Source organism: Hyperolius riggenbachi, chromosome 7, assembly GCF_040937935.1.
Source record: "Hyperolius riggenbachi isolate aHypRig1 chromosome 7, aHypRig1.pri, whole genome shotgun sequence".
Taxonomy (NCBI): Eukaryota; Metazoa; Chordata; class Amphibia; order Anura; family Hyperoliidae; genus Hyperolius; species Hyperolius riggenbachi.
Window position 1 is genome coordinate 103857236 of NC_090652.1, and position 13896 is coordinate 103871131.

A 13896-nucleotide genomic window follows, 5' to 3' on the forward strand; every position below is an offset into this window, starting at 1 on the left:
ACCTCCCCATAAAAGAGTCAGCAACAAATGTATCATCAATATTCTTTTATTATGTACTCCAAAAAAATGGTGCTGTGTTTCGTGAGTCTCATCCCACTTCCTCAGGTAGTGAAAACAGGAGCATCTGGGGGGCACCAACAGACATGCTCAGAGAGTATATAGGGGTAACACATATAACATACCTTACATGTTAAAGAGACCATCATATTGTAAACATCCATATAAGTTGATTTATATACAGTGTTAGAAAAACAAAAATAAAACTGAGCGAAAACTTGCAGACCATTGCGTTTGGAAAAGTTTGTCAATGTGGGAGTAATATACAGTCATGATTGTACATGGATTCTGTGTTAGTGTTAGCATAAGGTTTGGTTACTGTATTGCAAATTAACCATTTCTGCCCCTTAAGGACCAGACACTGCTGGTACGGTAAAATGCTCCCTCCCAATAGCCCGCCGGTCCCGCCGTAACGTCGTTCTGTCCCCGATGCAGGTCCCTCTCTTTGCTGTCGCTATGACGGCAGAGCACTGTGCGCCGGTCAGGAGCCGCTTTCTTGGATCCTGACCCTGTCAATCAATGTAAGACAATGTGTGAAGAAACGCGGAAAAGCCGCCGCATGGACGCAAGATAAGGCGGCTGTTTCCGCATCTGGCATAGAGGAACGCGGAGAAACCGCCGCGTCTGACGCGGCGGTTTGCACGCATAGGCCTGCCTCTCACAGTAAGGTGGGACGCGGAGAAAACGCTGCACGCTCGGACAGCGTGGTGGCGGATTCCGCATCCCATATGGCTACTACATTACAACACATGACTGGTGTGGCTGGGACCAATAGTCCACACTGGTTCAGGAGGACGCGTGCGCGCGCAGAGAGGCAGGGCTTTTATGGCAGTCAGAGGAAGGTCAGCTGACCAGGCCGGTCAGCTGACATTTGCAGCATCTTTCATTGGTCCAGCAATTAAGGGAGGTGCTGGAGAGCACTGAAGTATATATACTGGATGCTGGTCATTCTCTGGTTGTCTGGCGTTGCGATCACTTAGTGGTAGCACTCAGACCTGTCTGTATCTGTGTTCTAGCATAGTTTCCAAAGGTGTTGACGGCCAAGGATCTCACACCGTAGCGTTAGGAAATTATACTGTATTATTTGTTATGACCTTCTGCCTGCCTGACTATTCCTTTTGATCTCTGATTCTGTACCTTGCTATTTCTGATAACCTGTTGCCAAACTCTGCCTGTTCCTGGACTCTGTATCTGCCTCCTGATTCTGTACCCTGCTATTCTGATACTCCGTTGCCGTACCCTGCCTGTTCATTGGATTCCGTATCTGTCTCCCGAATCTGTACCTTATCTGTCTGTGTGTTAATGACCTGGCTTGCCCGACCTCGAGAACTAGCCTCACTGTTAGAGGCAGTTCCCAGATCTGTTAGTGACACTCCCTCATTGGTGTCACTCACACTCTTTCCTTCCTCTCTCTGCTTAGCTCCTCCCCCGGGAAAGTCTAGGCCACGGAAGGTACTTACTTCTGTGTGAACTCAAAGTATTACTGTTGCATTAGTACTCACTCGTTGCTCAGGTGTCCAGAGGTTAGCATATATATCTGATTATCGGTGATACTGCAGATCATCAATAATCGGGTATATTCTGCATTGTCGGTGATACTGCAGTTCACCGGTAATCAGACCCTCTCTGTGTTACACCGATCGTTACAGAACGCCAGACCAAAATGCAAGTGGACGCACATCCCGACCGTCTGGGCGCACTTGCCACTTCGGTGGATCACATCAACCAAGTGCTGGGTAGCCACAAGACGATGATTGACGCCTTGTCTGGCTCTTTGCAAACCCTCCAGACGGCCGTGGAGGAGGTGCGATCCCCTCCTAGTTCCGACATACGTATGCCGGTACCTGAGAAATTTTCTGGTCACAGATCAGACTTCCGAAATTTTAGGAGTAGAGTGTTATCCTACTTTGAGTTGAGACCCCGATCGGCGGGAACGGTGGCCCAAAGGGTCACATTTATTAAGACCTTGTTATCAGGCGACTCTCAGACCTGGGTGTACAGTTTGCCCCCCGGAGATTTAGCCCTGACCTCAGTGGATGAATTTTTTAAAGCTATGGCTGTAATTTACGACGACCCAGACCTTGCTGCGACTTCTGAGCGGAAGCTCAAGCTTTTGCGTCAAGGCAAGGGTCCGGTCGAGGATTACACAGCAGAGTTTAGGAGGTGGTCAGTCTCAGCCAGGTGGGACACTTATGCCCTCCTAGACTGCTTCTTATTAGGATTGTCGGATGAGGTATCAAATCTTATGTTAAGTCTGCCAGAACCTAAAACTGTCGATGAGGCCATTTCATCAGCCATCCGAGTTGACCGCAGACTAAGCTATCAGAAGCAGACCCGAGGTAGTAGTCAGGTCAGATTGGTGTCCTACGCTGCGCCTCCAGTCACTACACCTCCTTCTGTCTCGCCTCCACCTGAACCTATGCAAATTGGTCGGTCAAAACTATCCCAAGTGGAGCGGAGACGTAGGATGTCCGAGCAGTTATGTCTTTACTGTGCAGAAGGGGGCCATAGAGTACGCAATTGTCCAAATAAGTCGGGAAACGCTACCGCCTAGGAGTTGTAGGGGGTAACACCCTAGGCGCACGACTTTCACCCCTAGAAGATAAACGATTGCTTCTCCCTTGTACTGTCACATGGGAGGGTAAATCTGAAGTCTCTGAGGCTTTCGTTGATTCGGGCTCAGCGGCAAATTTTATGGATTACGAGTTTGCTAAGAGATTAGGTGTTCCGCTCACCATGGTTAAACCACCCTTGCAGGTTACGGCAGTAGACGACTCCCCTCTACAGCGTAATCATCCACTGTCCCAGACTCCAGAGGTAGAAGTCACCATAGGGGTATTACATAAAGAGAGGCTGCAGTTTTTAGTTTTACACATGACAACCTCCACTATCATCCTTGGTATGCCGTGGCTACACATCCATTCGCCACAGATAGATTGGTCCACTGGTCAGTTAACGAGCTGGTCCCTCCATTGTGTTCAGCATTGTTTAGGGAGGGTGAAACTAGGCCAGACCAGGATTCAGGTGGAGGGTGTCCCAGAGTCTTACGTTGAGTTCTCAGACGTATTCTGTCCCAAAGCTGCTGATAAGCTACCGCCCCATCGCCCGTTCGACTGTCCAATTGATCTCCGATCAGGTTGTATGCCCCCTAGAGGCCACTTATACAATTTGTCTGGCCCAGAAAAAGTGTCCATGCAGGAATACATCCGTGAAAACTTAGCCAAAGGGTTCATTCGCCCTTCCCGATCGCCTGCCGGAGCAGGTTTCTTTTTTGTTAAGAAAAAAGACGGAGGCATTCGCCCATGCAGTGATTACCGGGCGCTGAATAAAATTACAGTTAAGAATCGCTATCCATTACCCTTGATAGACGATTTGTTCACTCAGGTCACTAATGCCAAGATCTTTTCCAAACTGGATTTGCGGGGTGCATACAACCTGGTGCGGATCAGAGAGGGCGATGAGTGGAAGACGGCCTTCAACACACCCGACGGGCACTACGAGTATCTGGTGATGCCCTTTGGGTTGTGTAACGCCCCGGCCGTCTTCCAAGAACTCATTAACGTGGTTTTTAGGGAGGTGTTGGGTAAATTTGTCCTAATTTACCTAGATGACATTTTAATCTTCTCGAACAACCTCTCTGAGCACAGAGCTCATGTTAAATTTGTGCTGCACAAACTTAGACAGAACAGGCTTTATGCTAAACTAGAGAAATGCATTTTTGAGGTGACATCTGTTGCTTTCCTGGGATACATAATTTCCACTTCTGGCCTGTCTATGGACCCCGCCAAAGTCTCTGCGGTACTGGAGTGGCCTCAGCCACTGGGGCTCAAATCTCTTCAGAGATTTTTAGGGTTTGCAAAGTACTATAGAAGGTTCATAAAGGGATACTCTACAGTCATTGCACCCCTCACCAGTCTCACTAAGAAAGGGGCAGATACCAATCACTGGTCCCCCGAGGCTCTGGCCGCCTTCTCCACTCTGAAGGAACTGTTTTGCTCTGCACCCATATTGAGACACGTAGACACCTCTTACCCATTCATTGTGGAGGTTGACGCCTCAGAAGTTGGAGTAGGGGCTGTGCTGTCTCAACGTTCTGGGCTGCAGGGGAGGTTGCACCCGTGTGCCTATTTCTCTCGGAGGTTTTTACCTGCGGAGAGAAACTACAATATAGGTAACAGGGAGCTTCTAGCCATTAACCACTTGAGGACCTAGGGCTTTCTACCCCTTAAGGACCGGCCACTTTTTTTCCATTCAGACCACTGCAGCTTTCACGGTTTATTGCTCGCTCATACAACCTACCACCTAAATGAATTTTGGCTCCTTTTCTTGTCACTAATAAAGCTTTCTTTTGATGCTATTTGATTGCTCCTGCGATTTTTACTTTTTATTATATTCATCAAAAAAGACATGAATTTTGGCAAAAAAATGATTTTTTTAACTTTCTGTGCTGACATTTTTCAAATAAAGTAAAATTTCTGTATACATGCAGCGCGAAAAATGTGGACAAACATGTTTTTGATAAAAAAAAACCCATTCAGTGTATATTTATTGGTTTGGGTAAAAGTTATAGCGTTTACAAACTATGGTGCCAAAAGTGAATTTTCCCATTTTCAAGCATCTCTGACTTTTCTGACCCCCTGTCATGTTTCATGAGGGGCTAGAATTCCAGGATAGTATAAATACCCCCCAAATGACCCCATTTTGGAAAGAAGACATCCCAAAGTATTCACTGAGAGGCATAGTGAGTTCATAGAAGATATTATTTTTTGTCACAAGTAAGCGGAAAATGACACTTTGTGAGGAAAAAAAAAAAAAAAAAAAAGTTTCCATTTCTTCTAACTTGCGACAAAAAAAAATGAAATCTGCCACGGACTCACCATGCCCCTCTCTGAATACCTTGAAGGGTCTACTTTCCAAAATTGGATCATTTGTGGGGTGTGTTTACTGTCCTGACATTTTGGGGGGTGCTAAATTGTAAGCACCCCTGTAAAGCCTAAAGGTGCTCATTGGACTTTGGACCCCTTAGCGCAGTTAGGCTGCAAAAAAGTGCCACACATGTGGTATTGCCGTACTCAGGAGAAGTAGTATAATGTGTTTTGAGGTGTATTTTTACACATACCCATGCTGGGTGGGAGAAATATCTCTGTAAATGACAATTTGTTAATTTTTTTTACACACAATTGTCCATTTACAGAGATATTTCTCCCACTCAGCATGGGTATGTGTAAAAATACACCACAAAACACATTATACTACTTCTCCTGAGTACGGCGATACCACATGTGTGGCACTTTTTTGCACCCTAACTGCGCTAAAGGGCCCAAAGTCCAATGAGTACCTTTAGGATTTCACAGGTCATTTTGAGAAATTTCGTTTCAAGACTACTCCTCACGGTTTAGGGCCCCTAAAATGCCAGGGCAGTATAGGAACCCCACAAATGACCCCATTTTAGAAAGAAGACACCCCAAGGTATTCCGTTAGTAGTATGGCGAGTTCATAGAAGATTTTATTTTTTGTCACAAGTTAGCGGAAAATGACACTTTGTGAAAAAACACAATTAAAATCAATTTCCGCTAACTTTTGACAAAAAATAAAATCTTCTATGAACTCACCATACTCCTAACGGAATACCTTGGGGTGTCTTCTTTCTAAAATGGGGTCATTTGTGGGGTTCCTATACTGCCCTGGCATTTTAGGGGCCCTAAACCGTGAGGAGTAGTCTTGAAACGAAATTTCTCAAAATGACCTGTGAAATCCTAAAGGTACTCATTGGACTTTGGGCCCTTTAGCGCACTTAGGGTGCAAAAAAGTGCCACACATGTGGTATCGCCATACTCGGGAGAAGTAGTACAATGTGTTTTGGGGTGTATTTTTACACATACCCATGCTGGGTGGGAGAAATTTCTATGTAAATATACAATTGTGTGTAAAAAAATCAAACAATTGTCATTTACAGAGATATTTCTCCCACTTAGCATGGGTATGTGTAAAAATACACCCCAAAACGCATTATACTACTTCTCCTGAGTACGGCGGTACCACATGTGTGGCACTTTTTTACACCCTAAGTACGCTAAGGGGCCCAAAGTCCAATGAGTACCTTTAGGATTTCACAGGTCATTTTTGTTTCAAGACTACTCCTCACGGTTTAGGGCCCCTAAAATGCCAGGGCAGTATAGGAACCCCACTAATGACCCCATTTTAGAAAGAAGACACCCCAAGGTATTCCGTTAGGAGTATGGTGAGTTCATAGAAGTTTTTATTTTTTTGTCACAAGTTAGCGGAAATTGATTTTAATAGTTTTTTTTCACAAAGTGTCATTTTCCGCTAACTTGTGACAAAAAATAAAATCTTCTATGAACTCACCATACTCCGTACGGAATACCTTTGGGTGTCTTCTTTTTAGAATGGGGTCATTTGTGGGGTTCCTATACTGCCCTGGCATTTTAGGGGCCCTAAACCGTGAGGAGTAGTCTTGAAACCAAATGTCGCAAAATGACCTGTGAAATCCTAAAGGTACTCATTGGACTTTGGGCCCCTTAGCGTACTTAGGGTGTAAAAAAGTGCCACACATGTGGTACCGCTGTACTCAGGAGAAGTAGTATAATGCGTTTTGGGGTGTATTTTTACACATACCCATGCTAAGTGGGAGAAATATCTCTGTAAATGACAATTGTTTGATTTTTTTACACACAATTGTCCATTTACATAGAAATTTCTCCCACCCAGCATGGGTATGTGTAAAAATACACCCCAAAACACATTATACTACTTTTCCTGAGTACGGCGGTACCACATGTGTGACACTTTTTTGCAGCCTAGGTGCGCTAAGGGGCCCAACGTCCTATTCACAGGTCATTTTGAAGCATTTGTTTTCTAGACTACTCCTCGCGGTTTAGGGCCCCTAAAATGCCAGGGCAGTATAGGAACCCCACAAGTGACCCCATTTTAGAAAGAAGACACCCCAAGGTATTCCGTTAGGTGTATGGCAAGTTCATAGAAGATTTTATTTTTTGTCACAAGTTAGTGAAAAATGACACTTTGTGAAAAAAAACTAATAAAAATTAATTTCCGCTAACTTTTGACAAAAAATTAAATCTTCTATGAACTCGTCATACACCTAACATAATACCTTGGGGTGTCTTTTTTTTCTAAAATGGGGTCACTTGTGGGGTTCCTATACCGCCCTGGCATTTTACAGGCCCAAAACCGTGAGTAGTCTGGAAACCAAATGTCTCAAAATGACTGTTCAGGGGTATAAGCATCTGCAAATTTTGATGACAGGTGGTCTATGAGGGGGCGAATTTTGTGGAACCGGTCATAAGCAGGGTGGGCTTTTAGATGACAGGTTGTATTGGGCCTGATCTGATGGATAGGAGTGCTAGGGGGGTGACAGGAGGTGATTGATGGGTGTCTCAGGGGGTGGTTAGAGGGGAAAATAGATGCAATCCATGCACTGGGGAGGTGATCGGAAGGGGGTCTGAGGGTTTGGCCGAGTGATCAGGAGCCCACACGGGGCAAATTGGGGCCTGATCTGATGGGTAGGTGTGCTAGGGGGTGACAGGAGGTGATTGATGGGTGTCTCAAGGTGTGATTAGAGGGGGGAATGGATGCAAGCAATGCACTGGCGAGGTGATCAGGGCTGGGGTCTGAGGGCATTCTGAGGGTGTGGGCGGGTGATTGAGTGCCCTAGGGGCAGATAGGGGTCTAATCTGATAGGTAGCAGTGACAGGGGGTGATTGATGGGTAATTAGTGGGTGTTTAGGGTAGAGAATAGATGGAAACACTGCGCTTGGGTGGTGATCTGATGTCGGATCTGCGGGCGATCTATTGGTGTGGGTGGGTGATCAGTTTGCCCGCAAGGGGCAGGTTAGGGGCTGATTGATGGGTGGCAGTGACAGCGGGTGATTGATGGGTGGCAGTGACAGGGGGTGATTGATGGGTGGCAGTGACAGGGGGTGATTGATGGGTGATTGATAGGTGATTGACAGGTAATCAGTGGGTTATTACAGGGGAGAACAGATGTAAATATTGCACTGGCGAATTGATAAGGGGGGGTCTGAGGGCAATCTGAGCGTGTAGGCGGTCGATTGGGTGCCCGCAAGGGGCAGATTAGGGTCTGATCTGATAGGTAACAGTGACAGGTGGTGATAGGGAGTGATTGATGGGTGATTGATGGGTAATTAGTGGGTGTTTAGAGGAGAGAATAGATGGAAACACTGCGCTTGGGTGGTGATCTGATGTCGGATCTGCGGGCGATCTATTGGTGTGGGTGGGTGATCAGATTGCCCGCAAGGGGCAGGTTAGGGGCTGATTGTTGGGTGGCAGTGACAGGGGGTGATTGATGGGTGATAGGTGATTGGCAGGTGATTGACAGGTGATCAGTGGGTTATTACAGGGAAGGACAGATGTAATTAATGCACTGGCGAATTGATAAGGGGGGGGGGGGGGGGGGGGGTCTGAGGGCAATCTGAGCGTGTGGGCGGGTGATTGGGTGCCCGCAAGGGGCAGATTAGGGTCTGATCTGATAGGTAACAGTGACAGGTGGTGATAGGGGGTGATTGATGGGTAATTAGTGGGTGTTTAGAGAAGATAACAGATGTAAACGATACATTTGGGAGGTAATCTGACGGCGGGTTTGCGGGCGATCTAATGGTGTGGGTGGGTGATCAGATTGCCCGCAAGGGGCAGGTTAGGGGCTGATTGATGGGTGGCAGTGACAGGGGGTGATTGATGGGTGATAGGTGATTGGCAGGTGATTGACAGGTGATCAGTGGGTTATTACAGGGAAGAACAGATGTAATTAATGCACTGGTGAATTGATAAGGGGGGGTCAGAGGGCAATCTGAGCGTGTGGGCGGGTGATTGGGTGCCCGCAAGGGGCAGATTAGGGTCTGATCTGATAGGTAAAAGTGACAAGTGGTGATAGGGGGTGATTGATGGGTGATTGATGGGTAATTAGTGGGTGTTTAGAGGAGAGAATAGATGTAAACAATGGATTTGGGAGGTGATCTGATGTCGGATCTGTGGGCGATCTATTGGTGTGGGGGGGTGATCAGATTGCCCGCAAGGGGCAGGTTAGGGGCTGATTGATGGGTGGCAGTGACAGGGGGTGATTGACGGGTGATTGATGGGTGATTGACGGGTGATTGACAGGTGATTGACAGGTGATTGACAGGTGATCAGGGGGATAGATGCATACAGTAAACAGGGGGGGGTGGTCTGGGGGGGGGGTCTGGGGAGAATCTGAGGGGTGGGGGGTGATCAGGAGGGGGCAGGGAGCAGGGGGGGGGATAAAAAAAAAATAGCGTTGACAGATAGTGACAGGGAGTGATTGATGGGTGATTAGGGGGGTGATTGGGTGCAAACAGGGGTCTGGGGGGTGGGCAGGGGGGGGGTCTGATGGGTGCTGTGGGCGATCTGGGGCGGGGGGGGGGAGAAAATCAGTGTGCTTGGTGCAGACTAGGGTGGCTGCAGCCTGCCCTGGTGGTCCCTCGGACACTGGGACCACCAGGGCAGGAGGCAGCCTGTATAATACACTTTGTAAACATTACAAAGTGTATTATACACTTTGTATGCGGCGATCGCGGGGTTAACATCCCGCCGGCGCTTCCGTATAGCCGGCGGGATGTTGCGGCGAGCGAGCGGTGACAGGCGCCGGCGGAGGATCGCGTCACGGATGACGCGATCGCTCCGCCCATGCCCTTAAATGGACCGCCGCCTCTGTGGGTGAGGCCGTCCTGCAGGGCTCCACTTCCCCGCCGCCCCTGTGTAGTGGGCGGTCGGGAAGTGGTTAAGTTGGCCTTTGAAGAATGGCGTCATTGGCTAGAAGGGGCAGAACACACGATTACAGTTTACACTGATCACAAAAATTTGGAATACATTGAGGGGGCTAAGAGATTGAGTCCCCGTCAGGCTCGGTGGTCACTGTTCTTGTCGAGATTTAGGTTTATAATTACGTACACTCCGGGCAGTAAAAACACTAAGGCAGATGCCCTGTCCAGATGTTTCGAGCCGGAGACAGCACAGCCCCCTGAACCAGAGCCCATTGTTCCACGGAAGGTGGTGCTGGGAGCCACAGAGACTTGGAGAGACTGGACAGAGACTTTAAGTCCCTTTCAGCAGGATGTCCCTGAGGGAAAGCCTGAAGGGGTCATGTTTGTGCCTCTGCCATTTCGTCTCCAGATTTTGCGGATGTTTCACTCGCACAAAAATTCCGGGCATCCAGGGGCCTCCAGAACGCAAGACTTAGTGGCTAGATGTGCTTGGTGGCCTTCCCTAGCAACAGACTGCAAGGAGTATGTTAGAGAGTGTGCTGTGTGTGCGAGAAGCAAGCCCTCCCATCTGGCATCGGTGGGAACCTTGCAACCTTTGCCCACCCCAAATGAGCCGTGGACCCATTTGTCCATGGATTTTGTAGGCGAGCTTCCTAGGTCTGAAGGCATGTCGGTCATCTGGGTGGTAGTCGACCGTTTCAGCAAAATGGCCCATTTCGTGCCCTTGAAAGGACTCCCCTCTGCCCAGGAGTTGGCCGATCTCTTTGTCACCCACGTTTTCCGACTGCATTGCATTCCGGAAAACATAGGGTCAGATCGGGGAGTACAATTCGTTTCCAGATTTTGGAGGGCATTTTGCCAGCAAATGGGCATGGAACTGTCATTTTCGTCGGGCTACCACCCACAGACCAATGGCCAGACAGAAAGAACGAATCAATCATTGGAACAGTTCTTGAGGTGCTATGTGGCAGAGGCACAAAATGATTGGGTCAAATTTCTACCATATGCAGAATTTGCTCACAATAATTTGAAGAGCTCTTCCTCCGGGTTCGCTCCATTTCAGGTGGTAACTAGAAGGTTGCCCAAATTTTCCCCGTTACCAGTAGCCTCCACTCCGTTTCCAGCTTTGCAGGCTTGGCAAGAGTCATTCAGAACCACTTGGGGAATCGTAAAAAATAATTTGGAAAAGGCTTTTCAAAGTCAGAAAGGTCAGGCTGACAAAAGACGATCTGTTGAGTGGAAGTTCCAACCAGGAGACTTGGTTTGGGTGTCCACACGCCATTTAGCCCTGAAACAACCGTCGGCTAAGCTAGGTCCCAGGTTTGTGGGTCCTTTTGTTGTATCTAGGAAGATCAACAACGTCACGTATGCTATCGATCTTCCTGCCAGCATGCGTGGCGTAAGATCTTTTCACGTGTCATTACTTAAACCAGCTGTCCACGTGGGTCCCATTCCTCCTCCTCCTGTGATGGTAGACGACCAACCTGAATATGAAGTTGAAAGGATTTTAGACTCACGGATAGTGCAGAATTCACTACAGTATCTGATGCACTGGAAGGGGTATGGTATGGAGGAGAGATCGTGGGTACCTGAGGGTCTCATACATGCTGACAAACTGAAAAGTGAATTCCACGCTTTACATCCTGAAAAGCCTGGAAGGAGTTGTCCGGAGTCCACTCCTCAGAGGGGGGGTACTGTGAAGAAACGCGGAAAAGCCGCCACATGGACGCAAGATAAGGCAGCTGTTTCCGCGTCTGGCATAGAGGAACGTGGAGAAACGTCTGACGCGGCGGTTTGTACGCATAGGCCTGCCTCTCACAGTAAGGTGGGACGCGGAGAAAACGCTGCACGCTCGGACAGCGTGGTGGCGGATTCCGCATCTCATACGGCTACTACATTACAACACATGACTGGTGTGGCTGGGACCAATAATCCACACTGGTTCAGGAGGACGCGTGCGCGCGCAGAGAGGCAGGGCTTTTATGGCAGTCAGAGGAAGGTCAGCTGACCAGGCCGGTCAGCTGACATTTGCAGCATCTTTCATTGGTCCAGCAATTAAGGGAGGTGCTGGAGAGCACTGAAGTTTATATACTGGATGCTGGTCATTCTCTGGTTGTCTGGCGTTGTGATCACTTAGTGGTAGCACTCAGACCTGTCTGTATCTGTGTTCTAGCATAGTTTCCAAAGGTGTTGACGGCCAAGGATCTCACACCTTAGCGTTAGGAAATTATACTGTATTATTTGTTATGACCTTCTGCCTGCCTGACTATTCCTTTTGATCTCTGATTCTGTACCTTGCTATTTCTGATAACCTGTTGCCAAACTCTGCCTGTTCCTGGACTCTGTATCTGCCTCCTGATTCTGTACCCTGCTATTCTGATACTCCGTTGCCGTACCCTGCCTGTTCATTGGATTCCTTATCTGTCTCCCGAATCTGTACCTTATCTGTCTGTGTGTTAACGACCTGGCTTGCCCGACCTCGAGAACTAGCCTCACTGTTAGAGGCAGTTCCCAGATCTCTTAGTGACACTCCCTCATTGGTGTCACTCACACTCTTTCCTTCCTCTCTCTGCTTAGCTCCTCCCCCGGGAGAGTCTAGGCCACGGAAGGTACTTACTTCTGTGTGAACTCAAAGTATTACTGTTGCATTAACACTCACTCGTTGCTCAGGTGTCCAGAGGTTAGAATATATATCTGATTATCGGTGATACTGCAGATCATCAATAATCGGGTATATTCTGCATTGTCGGTGATACTGCAGTTCACCGGTAATCAGACCCTCTCTGTGTTACACCGATCGTTACACAATGTGATTGGCTTACAGTAACGGCAGGGCCAGGAGCCAATGAAAACGGCTCCTGACCGGCTCACAGAGCTCTGCCGACATAGAGACGGCAGGGTGAATGTGTTGCGGTGGGGACAAAACTGCACGATTGGAGAGAGCGGCGTGACTGCGCAGCAGGATAATTGAAATCTATGTCCTGTCAGATCCGCGTTGTTACATGCAGGACTTAGATTTCAATTGCGCCAGTCCACAAATGGTTAACGGTAAAGGTTAGCAGCTTAAAGGAGGAGGCGCCTGGAGATGGCAGCCTCGGCAGCTTGCTCTGTCTTTCTATGTTTGTTTTATGTATTTTTGTTTTTCAACATTGCCTTGTGCAACCCAACCCGGATAACCTTCACCAGTGAACAACTACTGAGCATTCGGAACTTAGCTAAATATAATCTACCCCTGGATATTTCATCTACTCTTGATCTTCTGGGGATTCTGACCAGTGGAGCTACAGTGCTGAACCAGGCAGTGAGGCTTAGAAGAAGAGGGAAACGCTCCGGGATCCAGACTCGCTTTCGACGCAGAGGACTGCGCTCTCCACTACCTGGAATCATACTCTCTAATGTCAGGTCCATATGCAACAAACTAGATGAGCTTCAACTACTGATCAGAACAAAGAAGGACTTTTATCTCTCTGCGGCTATTTGCTTCACAGAAACTTGGCTATCTGAGCTTATTCCAGACAACGCTCTGCAGATTAATGGACTTACACTCTACAGATCTGACCGGGACCCACTTACTTCTGGCAAAACCAAAGGTGGAGGACTCTGCTTCTATATTAATGATAGATGGTGCACAGATGTTACAGTTATTAAGAGGACATGCTCGGCTGGGCTGGAAACACTCTTCATGAACTGCAAACCCTATTATTCACCCCGTGAGTTTTCTTCATTTATTTTGGCTGCTGTGTACATCCCTCCACAAACATGTATGCAGCCTGCGCTCCAAGATCTCGCAGATCAAATCACTGAGGTGGAAAGGGAGTACCCAGATTCTTTTTTTATCATACTAGGGGATTTCAACAGTGCTAATCTTTCCAAAGAACTCCCCAAATACAGGCAACATGTCACAAGCGCAACTAGAGAAGGTAAGACACTTGATCACTGTTACACTACGACTAAGGACTCGTATTACTCTGTCAGCAGGGCAGCTTTGGGGAACTCTGATCATGCAGTTATACAGCTTATCCCAACATACATCCAAAGACTAAAAACTGCCAAACCTGTAGTG

The 13896-nt window shown here is 47.8% G+C and overlaps 1 long non-coding RNA gene across 1 annotated transcript in view; it reads right to left on the minus strand.

Annotated features, from left to right (window-relative positions):
- LOC137524510 (uncharacterized) overlaps positions 1-13896 on the minus strand; it is a 48157-nt gene that overhangs the window by 13522 nt on the left and 20739 nt on the right. The window contains exon 3 of the long non-coding RNA XR_011022716.1: positions 3-124. This is a non-coding gene — a long non-coding RNA (uncharacterized lncRNA). The remainder of the gene's footprint in view (positions 1-2; positions 125-13896) is intronic.